The sequence below is a fragment of the Lepus europaeus genome, chromosome 16 (assembly GCF_033115175.1).
Source record: "Lepus europaeus isolate LE1 chromosome 16, mLepTim1.pri, whole genome shotgun sequence".
Lineage (NCBI taxonomy): Eukaryota > Metazoa > Chordata > Mammalia > Lagomorpha > Leporidae > Lepus > Lepus europaeus.
The window spans coordinates 63,964,862-63,978,389 of NC_084842.1; the positions used below are offsets into that span (position 1 = coordinate 63,964,862).

At 34.9% G+C, this 13,528-nt stretch overlaps 1 non-coding gene across 1 annotated transcript; it reads left to right on the plus strand.

The window, feature by feature from the left end:
* Nucleotides 1-1,524: 1,524 nt before the first annotated feature.
* On the plus strand, nt 1,525-1,641 carry LOC133775505 (small nucleolar RNA SNORA72). The gene has a single exon (XR_009868249.1). It is a non-coding gene; the product is annotated as a small nucleolar RNA SNORA72 (small nucleolar RNA).
* Nucleotides 1,642-13,528: the final 11,887 nt, after the last annotated feature.

Consider the following 13,528-nt stretch of genomic DNA (forward strand, 5'->3'; position numbering starts at 1 on the left):
ATCTGTCACTTTAATTATAGATAATTTCTGGTATACATATGTGTTTACATTGAGGTGTTCTGTAGAACTTTTCTGTATTAGAGAAACTAAGCATTAGGAGCTGGAATTTTGTATCCTTTCAATAAGGTCACAAATTTCAAGTTATAAGCTACAACATTCTCCATAAAAATCAATGTTTTAAGGGGCCTGCGCTTTGGCACAGTGGGTTAACGCCCTGGTCTGAAGCACTGGCATCCCATATGGGCGACGGTTCGAGGTCCCGCTGCTCCACTTCCGATCCAGCTCTCTGCTGTGGTCTGGGAAAGCAGTGGAAGATGGCCCAAGTGCTTGGGCCCTTGCACCCACATGGGAGACGTGGAAGAAGCTCCTGGCTCCTTGCTTAGGATTGGCACAGTTCCAGCCGTTGTAGCCATTTGGGGTGTGAACCATCAGATGGAAGACCTCTCTCTCTCTCTTTCTCTCTCTGCCTCTGCCTCTCTGTAACAGTGCCTTTCAACTAAATAAATGAATAAATCTTTAAAAAAAAACAATGTTTTAGAGTCTCAACATAATCCATATCTTTTTAAGGTTAATCATATTTTTAAACTGAATAATGAAAATGAGATTTCAAATCATTCCATGTGCATTCTATCAATTCCTATGTTCATTTAAAACAAAAGAGAAATTTCAGAATTTTTTTTTCATTAGCTACTGTTACTCTATTTCCACAGTAAAACTAAATTGTTTTTGGTAAATGTTCAAAGGAATGATTATAGAATAATTTATTCATTGATGTACTGAACCCCTTGGCTGTTCAAAATCTTGCTGTAGACAAGATTTTGAAGTTTGTTGCAAGGTCTATTTTGTCACCTCCTGTTTAGGAACAATGAGTTCAGACAAACTCCTGAATAGACCTTGGGGCAAATTTGAAGGAAAATACTAACAAAAGAATCCAGACAGGATCAGCTTCTTTCTCTGGTGGCATGCAGTTTTCTGTTAAGAGCAGCAATCATGTTCTGAAGGCAAACACACAGAAACCTCCAGAAAAAAGCAAACAGACTTGTTCTACACAAAGTTCTCAAAGAAGACTGATCTCTGAACTCACAGCTAAATATCAGCTATGACCTGAGTGATCCTAAATGTCATAGTCTAAAAAATGCTTTCCTTTGATCTATGTTGGTATTATTTAGTCTTACTAATTTCTTCCTGTGCCCAAGTTATACATTAAATGCTTATGTATATTCTGAAGTTAGCAGAATTATAAGTAAAGAATAAAACAGTTATTTGTTTTTTAGCTTAGGGGTAATCATGAAGGATATTGAAGGCAAAGGGGAAGTAATATATTTTTGATAACACATATATCAATATTATTGAATTGTTCACTAATGTCTATTTTAAAATTTACTATATATGAGTAAAGTTGGACATTTTTCCTGGAATTATTTGTGTAGCCCATGTTATTTTCCTATGATCTTTCCACTATTTATTTGTTGAACCCTCTATATACACCTTCGACATGTAAAATAAAAACATGTTTGTTATTTCTTGCAAATATGCTCTCTGTTCTGATTTTGTAATAATCAGGACAGGCTGAACGTTTGCTATATTGACTATGTTTGTGTCCCCAAATCTGGTCTGTCTTCATCAATGCTGGTGTGAAAGCAGTTAAAGAAAATTATGTTGTCTCATTGTAAAATAAATAAAGGTAAGTGAAGTAAAAGAAGCATACTTTTAGCATGCCTGGGCATGGTTATATCTCTTACTGATTATAAGGATTCCAGGGAAAATGTATTTAGATAGAGATGATTTTGCAAAGGCACCACTGCCTTTACATCTCCAAGGGACACAAGGTGGAGGCATGAAGCACCCTTGCTCTTTGTATATTATGTAAAGTACAGATTAAGAAGTGAGCCATTCCTACAGAGGGAAGAAGGACAAAGCACCACTGATATTTACTTTGCTTCAACTTGACTCTTATTACTCTTAAAAATATACTGGGTCATAGGTAGGATAAGAAAATGATCTGGAATAATAAATGATAGTGCTTAAGTTTAGGGAGAAAAAGTGTCCTGGTAATTTGTCATCTGTATTTATAGTTTTATATGAACAGGTATTTCTTACAAGAGAAATTATAAAATGGAAGTATTTATGAAAAGCCTGAATTCATTATTTTTAATACAAGTTTTTAAATGAGATACAAAGGTTAGTAATTGCCATTAGATTCTATTTTAGCATAGTGAACATTTTGGAACAGCATTTATTTGTTAACATAGAAAAATAACTGAAAATAGGTATCTTTGATTCCTTTAATGAATTCATTCTCACATCCCTGCTACATAAAACCAACACATTACAATTCTGTATTGTTAACTGCTTCTTATCAGCTTGGCCACACATCAGAATGAAAATAATGTGTCTTTTTCCCCCCTAGGTACATCTGATGCATTAACAGTTTTAATAGAAACTAGTATAATTAGATATTTATTTTTAATTATAATTATAATATTATTTTGTTGGGAGATTTCATGCCCCAGTATGATTATAAATACACAATTATATTCACATTCATATATTTACCTTTGGAATACATTTTTGTAATACATTTTTCTACAATGTTGAATTTATCTCTTTCAAAATATCGGAATAAAACAATGAAATGATATAATTTATATTTATTTGTCCAGTTTTCGTATTTACTCATTCAGTGAAATACATGGTTTATTCATTTGCAACACAAACATATGTAATACATGTTTTTCTAAATTTGTTTTCCACAAATAGATATTTCTAAATTTAGTGGTGGAACAGTCCCATTTTGAGATAAAAAAAGTTTGAGAAAAAAAAAATGCTGTTCTGTCTTCTATCAGTATTTGTATATCTATTTTCTTCCTTTTCTTTTTGTTCCCATTGATTACCTATGAACGATTCTGATTTGGAATACAAGACTAAAGAAAATGGGCTATTACGTTCAGAGTAACCATCAATGTTATAGTTTTCTTTTTTTAATACTAAGATGACAAATTTCATGTATTTCGTAGGTACGGTTCTTAGAAAATAACCATATTTCCTTCCCTTCCCCTTCCCTCCCTCAATCCCTTTCCTCCCTCCTTCCACTCCTCCCTCTCTCCTTTCCTTCCTTTTTTATTTTCTTTAAATTTTGTAAAGCATACTTTCAATCACTCTATAATCACAGGCTTAATTCACCACTAACCATAATATTCAACAAATAAAAACTAGGAAGAGCACCATTCCACAAGAGTATAAACAAAGGCTAAAAACAAGCATCATGGCTTCATTTATTTTGAAATGTGCACTTTTAATTTTAATTTCAATTTGGAGAGATAGAGTAGAGAAAAAAAGGCAAGGGAAGGAAATGAGAAGGAGGGGTGGGGAGGGAAGGGAGAGGATGGGAAAGAAAGGGAAGAGGAGAGAAAGGAATAATGATCTTTCCTCAGGTGGCTCATTCACCAAACACCTGCAACAACCAAGGATGGCCAGGATAATGGGACACAGGCATTTTAAGGGGGTCTTAATGGCTCTGTCAATGCCCACCCTGCAGGTGTTTTCACAATGAGCAATGGACAGAGTTAAGTTAGTAAAACCTGAAGGAATAGAGTATTCTAGATGACTTTGTTTTACGTAGTTATGAATTATAAGTATAATCTTCCAAGAATGAAAATGTTTACTTTGATGTTTTGTGTGGTAATTTTGAACATAGAACATTAGACTTTCATCATAAGAGTGTTAAAATAATTGAATACATTAAAATAAATACCTCATTTCTAAATGCTCAATAGAGCAAATAAGATATAACTGTTCATATTCTAAAGAGAAACTTAAGATTAATTCATATGAATATGATTTTATTGTGTTTATAAAAAAAGAAATTTGAACACAATAATTTTGAATATAACTTGATGACTTCAGCCAAATAGAAAATATGCAATTAATTATTCACTCATTCATTATTTATAATACATATTATAATATATATTATAATATGTATTATATATACATATATACATATATGTATATATACATATATACATATACACAGTATATATAATTATATAATATATATTATATATAATATATATAATATATATAATTATTATATAATATATAGTATATATATACTATATATATACTGATGTAGTCACTTACTTTTTAAGAATGGAGCATCCAGGCTATATTTTGGTGGAGAATGCAACTGGCAAACATCTCAATCGTTTTATTACTCAGATTCGATGTGTGAAATATTAAGATTCTATAAATTGCTTCATAGGTTTTGTGTGAATTTAATGAAAAAATTTTTATGAAAACGATACATGCTTTTAGGAGTATATATTTAGCAAATATTATCAATTATTCTGATAAACATCTATGCATTCTATATTCTTACTTTATTTTCCTCCTTATCATTCCTTATTACTTGGACTGTTTTAGATTTATTTATATATTGGGGTATACTTATTTATTTGTATTTTCTGTCATCTCAATCAGGACAATATAAATTTTTAAGGGGAAGATACTTGTAATTTAAATTATTTCATACCCTTATTCAACATGCATGCAATACATAAATCTTTAGTATCATTTTACACATTATTAAGCCAGGAGTATTGGGACAGGCATTTAGTCTGTCATTTAAAATGTTAAAACACCGGCCGGCGCCGCAGCTCACTAGGCTAATCCTCCGCCTTGCGGCGCCGGCACACCGGGTTCTAGTCCCAGTTGGGGCACTGGATTCTGTCCCGGTTGCCCCTCTTCCAGGCCAGCTCTCTGCTGTGGTTAGGGAGTGCAGTGGAGGATGGCCCAAGTGCTTGGGCCCTGCACCCCATGGGAGACCAGGAGAGGCACCTGGCTCCTGCCATCGGATCAGCGCGGTGCGCTGGCCGCAGCACGCCAACCGCGGCGGCCATTGGAGCGTGAACCAACGGCAAAAGGAAGACCTTTCTCTCTGTCTCTCTCTCTCTCACACTGTCCACTCTGCCTGTCAAAAAATTAAAAAAAAATAATAAAATAAATAAATAAAAAAGATAAAATGTTAAAACACCTGCATTCCCTGTAGAAGTGTCTGGAATTGATGCCAATTACATCTCCTGACTCCAGCTTTCTGCTAATGCAAGTCGTGGGAAGCTGCAGGTGACTGGTCACTTGATGGAGTCAAAAAATAAAAAAAAATAAAATAAAAAAAATAAATAAAAGATAAAATGTTAAAACACCTGCATTCCCTGTAGAAGTGTCTGGAATTGATGCCAATTACATCTGACTCCAGCTTTCTGCTAATGCAAGTCGTTGGAAGCTGCAGGTGACTGGTCACTTGATGGAGTCCCTGTTACCCACATGGAGAACCTGGATTGTGTTTTTAGTGTCTGATTTCAGCCTGGCCTATCCAAATCCATTATAATCATTTGAGGGAGTGAACCAGTGAATGGTAGTTGACTTTTCAGTCTCTCTCCATTTCTCCCTTCCTCCCTCCCTCTCGCTGTCACACTGACTCTTAAATTTAAAAATATAAATAAATAAATAAATAAATAAATGTGGAGTATTGATGCTTCATATGTAAATGAATTCTAAAATTTCACATAAAGAATTTATTTCTTTATAGTGCAAAGTTGAAAATAATTTCTTTCAAAATTATTTTATATTTTAATTAATAATCATTATTTTGAGTATTATTAAGTTTACAGAATAATTGAGAAGAGTTTGAGAATCCTAATGGCATTTTCTTTAGCAAACAACAGTTTTACATGTTTATTCGATGTCTCACTCATTAACACCTTCATTAATTTAATATCTGTTAAAAAGTTGTTCTTGGTCACAGACTAATTAATCAGGAACAACAAAGCACCTGACTTCATAAAGTTTACATTCTAATTTGGGAGGACAAAAAGTAAACTTATTAACAAATAGGAAAAGAAAATTATGCCGATGAGTACTATGAAGAATAAACAGGTTGTTGTAATAACCCCTTGTATAAAGAGTAGGAGTTACTTTATATAGGATAATTTATTTAGAAGGAATTAATACTTAAGGGATAGGAAAGAGCAAGGGAAGACCAAGGGAAGATACTTAGTGAGAACAGGTGTGGCAAGTGCAAGGAAACCTGTGGAAGGATGGTACTTTTGAAGGTAGATGAATGAGTGGGTAGGAGGTTCTAGAAAATGAGCTAGAGTAAGGCAGGCAGTCACCGCATGTAGAGCTTGATAGGCTGCGCAAAGCTGAATTATAAATTCTGGCTAAAATCATAAAGTTGCTTCTAAGAGATATAGTACAGTACCGAGGTTAGACTGTAGGCTCTGCATGTAACTGCCTGGTTGTAAATCTTGCCTTTTCACTCTCCAACTTTAAGACTTTGTTAAATTAGCACATATTAAATAAACTAACACATTACTTAACTGTAAGTTTATTAATTTGGGAATAAGGTCCATAACTTAAGATCCATGTACGATTGGAGGGATCAGCATTGTGGCACAGTGGACCCCATATGGGTATAGTTGAAGTCCCAGCGATTCCACTTCCTATCCAACTCTCTGCTAATGTGCTTGGCAAAGCAGCAGCAGAAGGCTCAAGGTCTTATATCCTTGCTACCCTCATGGAGTCCTGGATGAAGTCTCAGACTCCTGGCTGCAGCCTGACCCATAACTAGTGTTGTGGCCATTTGAGGAGTGAACCAGCAGATGGAAAACCTCTCTGTCTCTCTCTCTCTCTCTGTCTCTGCCTCTGTCTCTCTATTGCCCATGCTCTCTAAAATTCTACCTTTCAAATAAACTAGTATGTCTTTAAAAATAAAAGATCAAAGTACTACTATAGAAAAAATAAACAGAAATGCACATAGCCCATAGTGAGTGTTAAATGTCAAGAAATCACTATTATGTTTTAGAGTGTCAATTGGCTATAGCAAGACCAATGGGGTAAGCTTTCAGGAAACTGAAAATCACTTAGGAGATTGCTGTCATAGTTCAGCTGTAGACATATTTTTTGGCAGTTGTAGGAAAGATGGAGAAGAAATTTTAGGTAAGTAATACACGTGTTTTGAAAATAAAGTCAAAATATGAGAGTTTGGGCCGGCGCCGTGGCTCAACAGGCTAATCCTCCGCCTTGCGGCGCCGGCACACCGGGTTCTAGTCCCGGTCGGGGCACCGATCCTGTCCCGGTTGCCCCTCTTCCAGGCCAGCTCTCTGCTGTGGCCAGGGAGTGCAGTGGAGGATGGCCCAAGTGTTTGGGCTCTGCACCCCATGGGAGACCAGGATAAGCACCTGGCTCCTGCCATCGGAACAGCGCGGTGCGCCGGCCGCAGCGCGCTACCGCGGCGGCCATTGGAGGGTGAACCAACGGCAAAAGGAAGACCTTTCTCTCTGTCTCTCTCTCACTGTCCACTCTGCCTGTCAAAAATAAAATAAAAAAAAAAAAATATGAGAGTTTGAGGAAGAAAAAACCAAAATTTTTCAATTTATTCCTTTACATTTTTTTCTATTAAAATCCTTTTCCATCCAGAAACAAAATGAGTTGTCACTTATATTTCCTTCTTTGATATTTTATAATGAAATTTGTTTTATTATATAAACTGAGATATGAATTTTTTCATAGTCACTCAAGGACTATATGTTTAACAATCTATTGTTTCCAATTATTGGTTTAGTCTTCATTGTCATATGTTAAATCATGCATATTTAGGTATCCATTTTGGGACATAAATCATTTCTTTTGTCTGGAAACAAGACTAAAATTGGCTAGCAATTGAAATCTTAATATAAACCTTATTCTCTGTTGTGGCCAGTTCTTTCTCTGACCACCTCCCTCCTTAATTTTTTTAGCAATATTACCTATTGATGTTTTCAATTAAATTTTTTAAATGTTGTACTGCCTTTATAATGTTTTTAAAATTCATATTTAAAAATTATTTTCGCTGTATGAATGAAAATAATTTTCACATGTTTGAATGAAAGTATCATATTTACAATATCCAACAGTCAGAAAAAATGCAGCATTATCTCCAATATTTGTTAGGGATATTCTACTTATTTTCTTTTTCTTTTTTTTTTTTTTAAACAGGCAGAGTGGACAGTGAGAGAGAGAGAGACAGAGAGAAAGGTCTTCCTTTTCCGTTGGTTCACCCTCCAATGGTCGCTGCGGCCGGTGCACCGCACTGATTTGAAGGCAGGAGCCAGGTGCTTCTCCTGGTCTCCCATGCGGGTGCAGGGCCCAAGCACTTGGGCCACAGCAGAGAGCTGGCCTGGAAGAGGGGCAACCAGGACAGAATCTGGCACCACGACAGGGACTAGAACATGGGGTGCAGGTTCCACTGCAGGCAGAGGATTAGCCTATTGAGCCGCAGCGCCGGCTGGGATATTTTATTTCTTAAGAAAATATGTTTAAAATGAACTGCAGTCATGTAAAATAAAATGAACATTCTTAGTAAGGTTATTACATTTTTTACCTACAGTAATAATATTTCATTTATTCAAATTTTTAAAATTACATTATATATCCTCTTACTTCTCTTAGTACTACATGTTAAAAAAAGTATCATCCTCAAGTATGACAATTTCTAATGCTTGTTAGATAGCTATACCTTCTTTGTTGCTGTTGTTAGTTTATAGAAGAGTCTGACCTGGAAAATTTTAAGGGGTATCAGTAACATTGGACATGAGTGCTTGTGTTAAGTGCCCATTTAGTAATTTAGTAATAACCAGTTTACAATGGATTGTCTTCAATATTCTGAATAGGTATCCATCTTATGTCACCTTCCTCTTTTTATTTCATACCATGTCAGACTTTTAAGAGATACTTGTCTGTCACTAATATTTTATTTATTTCAGACTAGCCTTCTCCAAAGTGGTATATATGTTGCTAGCAAAATGTGGTTTGAGAGATAAAATTCAAATAAAGTAAGGAATCAATCAAGTGTCAGTCAACTGGGAAACAATTGGAGATATATCGTGGTAAGGACCTATAATATTTACCTTGTTAATTTGGCTTTTAATTGATGTTGAAACTTTGTTTCAATATAATATTATATTGCTATAAATTATTTTGAAAGTATTTAGAGTTAAGTAATCATTTTATGGGCATTACAATGCAAACTAACTTTTCATTGCTCAAAACATCTCAGAAAATTTTCTTCATAATTATATTAAGTTAAAATAATTATAATAAGTTTCAAGTTGGATTGGGAGTTGAATGTATTTCTGTTTTGTGTTCATACCAATGTAATTATTTTGAAGATTTATTTATTTATTTCAAAGTCAGAGTTACACAGAGAGAGGAGAGGGAGAGAGAGAGAAAAAAAAGAGAGAGAGAGAGAGAGAGAGAGCGGTTTTCCATCTGATGGTTCACTCCCCAATTGGCTGCAATGGCCGGAGCTGTGCCAATCTGAAGCCAGGAGACAGGAGCTTCTTCCATGTCTTCCATGCGGGTGCAGGGGCCCAAGGACCTGGGCCATCTTCTACTGATTTCCCAGGCCATAGCAGAGAGCTGGATCGGAAGTGGAGCAGCCAGGTCTCGAACCGTCACCCATATGGATGCCAGCACTTCAGGCCAATGTTATTAACCCACTACGCCACAGCACTGGCCCCATTAGTGTAATTTTTAAAAATAACTATTTGGCTTTTTTTTATTCTGAAAATATAGAGTTGTAATGAATTGAATTATGTTTTTTCAAACTTCATATACAAAATTCTAACATCTAGTATGTCAAAATGTGATTATATTTGGAGATAGGACCTTGAAAGGATAGTTATGTTAAAATGAGGTCATTAAAGTGGCCTTAATCTGATTAGACTTATGTGTTGATAAGAAGAGGAGATAGGGAAAGACACAGTTAAATCATGAATGCAAACATGCAGGGAAGACCACCATCAGGTCAGCCAGAGAGATCTCTGTGGAAACCAAACACTACCAGTAACTTATTTGAGGAACTTTTGTATTCAAAATTGAGGAAAAAAATGAATTTCTACCCAACCTGTGGTATGTGATTTTGGCCTTCCTAGCAAATTAATGCAAGGATCTAGAAAAAGTGGTTCATCACAGTGATGGGCAAATTTTGGATTCAGATCAAAATATTTTACACTCTTGTGGATTTAATACCACATATACTTGAGACACTAAATTTGATCTTATTTAATAGTATTGGCTTTTTAACTTGTGTTTAAACATGTGTAATGTTTATTTTCAAAATACTGTTTCAAAATGGAATAGCTAAAAATACCATTTTATTGTGACTACTAAATTATGGGATTTCACTCTGAGAAAATTTGGAAATTCTTATTTTTTAAGGAAAAATACATTTATCTCAGCAATGTTGACCTTTTCAAACTTAAACAACTTTTTCAGTAATGAAACAGATTCATCCCTGGAAAAAAAGCATGCTTCCTTTGATCTCATGAAATAGTCAAAGTGATAATGAAGCATGCTTTGCTTTCCTGTAAACCTGTTAAAATATTATTTTTCTGAGTTTGACAGTAGAGAAAATTTTATCACACAGCATGAAATGTGTTATTTTGATACATCGATACCACATCAAACTTATGCTTGCACATTCAACTTTGTGACAAGAAATATTTTCCTACGAACTGCACTAGCAGTTTCTATGTGATTATTTAAAGATATTAGTTTCAGATGCTGTGTGACTTTTATACGGCTAATTGGTAAGGACAAAATGATCAATGTGTTGATGACAAACTAATATCATACATTACACTCAAACAATTTAAATTTTTATTTATTTATTTAGTTGAAATAGAATGAAATAGAGAGATGATATTTAATATTAAACATTACCGCTTTCATGAGAAATTATCTAAAAGTTTATGGATCCCTAGCAATTACAACTTATCTTCCTGAATCCTGTAATATTTAATTCACTAAAACAGTACATCCTTTTCTGCTGGCTCTCATACAAATATATACAGGTGTTCAGAAAGTAACCAATTCAAAAAACTTTAGTCTTAACATTTTAAAGCCTCTTAGAAATTCTCTTAATGCCTTATGTATAATAATAATTAAAGTAATATTTAACATGAATATTTATTTATGCAATAGTTGCACATATATGCAAACATATAAAACATACACATGCATACATTATTTTATTTAATCAAGGGAAAACATAAGCATGTATGTATAAATGAGCGAACCTCAAAAAATTATGGAAACTTCATATTAAAATTTATTCATGTATTTCAAAAATATAGGGGACAAACAAGCTTTTATTTTTTTTAAAAAATGATTTATTTCGTTATTTTAAAGGATTACAAAGAGAGAGAGTGGAGAGCGAGCAAGAGAGAATCTTCCATCCATTGGTTCACTCCCCAGAGGGCTGCAACATGCAGGAATGGCACCAGGCTGAAGCCAGGAGCTAGGAGCTTCATTAGAGTTTACCACGTGAGTGGCAGGGGCCCAAGTATTCGGCCATCTTCTGCGGCTTTTCCTATACAATTTGTAGGGAGCTTGATTGGAAATGGAGCAGCTGGGACATGAACCAGCACCCATATGGGATGACGGTGTTTCAGGCTGTGGCTTTCCCCACTACAGCACAACACTGGCCTTCAGCTTGTCTTTGAATTCTGTGTTTCACAAACTTCTGAAGTTTTAGTGTGTGTGTGTGTATGTGTGTGTATATGTATTTTTTTGTTTATGTTTGATAAAATGTACAGTGCTTGGATTTTGATGGTGTCTTATTTTGCTTCTAACATTTAGAGAGACTAAATCATAATTGCATAAATACAATGTGTATTGAGAGTTAATGTTTGTATTTAAATATTAATAATGTGTGATCTGTTTTATAAGTACTCTATTAGATTTCATATATCTCTTTTTCATGGCATTAATATAACAAAAACAATATGCATAAATCTAAATATCTTTGGACATTTTAAATGCTGGAAAGCAAGACTATATATATTTAAATAAATGGGACAGCCTTGCTGAAATTGACTTATGGCAATTTCATTATTTTCAATAATTGAAATCCTCAACCTGCAGCGCTTAAAATCGAATAGTAAACCTCAGCTTTCATGTTCCAAAGTACTGCCCATGCTACCTAAATTTAACGTCAGAAAAATGATATCATTAGGCCACATGCTCCCTCGAGCACCTTCTAGCTTCTTTGCTCTTTCATTCTGATAACCTAAGTAATTTTAGCAAAGCCTGATTAAGCAAGGCTTCCACCAGTCTAATATGATTTTTGTTAATGAAGGTTGAGAACAATTGTGGATCTGTGATTAGAACCTTTGGACCTTAAGCAGAAAAATATAGGTACTTAAACCCATGTAGTATGTAGACTTAAATCAACTTTTATAAATGAAAATTGCCCCCAAAGTATGCATGTTTTTGACAAAGCATAAAACTGAGCAGAAAAAACTTTCATTGTATTCAAGTCTTGTAGAGAATCAATGAATTGGAGAATTTAAAAAGCTCTTTAGATGACAGTCAGAAACCCTTGAGTTAACAACATTTAAGTATCTAAATGATTAACTAGAGTCTTATCCAAGCATAACCCCCAACCCCAAATAGAATCCTCTACTAATGTAACCAAATCAAAGGCAACTAAACTGACTCAAGTGGAATTTTAGTGGATTGAATTTCTCAAGATTATTTTTAAAATGTTGGAGAAAATAATTGTAAAAACTTAACACTTGATATGAATCTTGGAAATTACTTTTAGAAGTTCAAGTGTTAAATTCTTGTCACTCGGCCGGCGCTGCGGCTCAGTAGGCTAATCCTCCGCCTTGCGGCGCAGGCACACCAGGTTCTAGTCCCGGTCGGGGCACCGATCCTGTCCCGGTTGCCCCTCTTCCTGTCCAGCTCTCTGCTGTGGCCAGGGAGTGCAGTGGAGGATGGCCCAAGTTCTTGGGCCCTGCACCCCATGGGAGACCAGGATAAGCACCTGGTTCCTGCCATTGGATCAGCGCAGTGCGCCGGCCACAGCGCACCAACCGCAGCAGCCATTGGAGGGTGAACCAAAGGCAAAAAAGGAAGACCTTTCTCTCTGTCTCTCTCTCACTGCCCACTCTGCCTGTCAAAAAAAAAAAAAAAAATTCTTTTCACTCTTGCATTCTAGACAGATAGATCATAAATATGAATGATGCCTTACAAAATCATTTTGTGCTTGCCTAGAAGTTAGTCACATTACAGTTGTGGAATTCTAGGTAATAATCTGGATGATAGAAAAGATAACTGAAATCCAGTTAATTATCTTCATGATAATCTTATAAAATTATTTATATTAGAATAACTTAGAATGACATGTAAATTCCCCAAGAGAAACATAGCCTATTACATTTGTTTCATAAAGCTTAATGTATCACTCAAGTTTCTGAGAAATGGAATATCCTGGATAATTCACTATCTTAGTTCATTTGGAGCTACTATTCTTTGCTGTTCTTGAGTTTTTAATAAGTCTCACAGCACTGCATGATTTTTCTGTCTCAGTTTCTGTGTCATACTTTTTAATATCTTTTAGATTAGTCCATTCTTTTGAGTGAAAATGTTTCGTTAACAGTGACCTGTGGTTACTTACAATTTCCTGTTAGTATGCAAAATG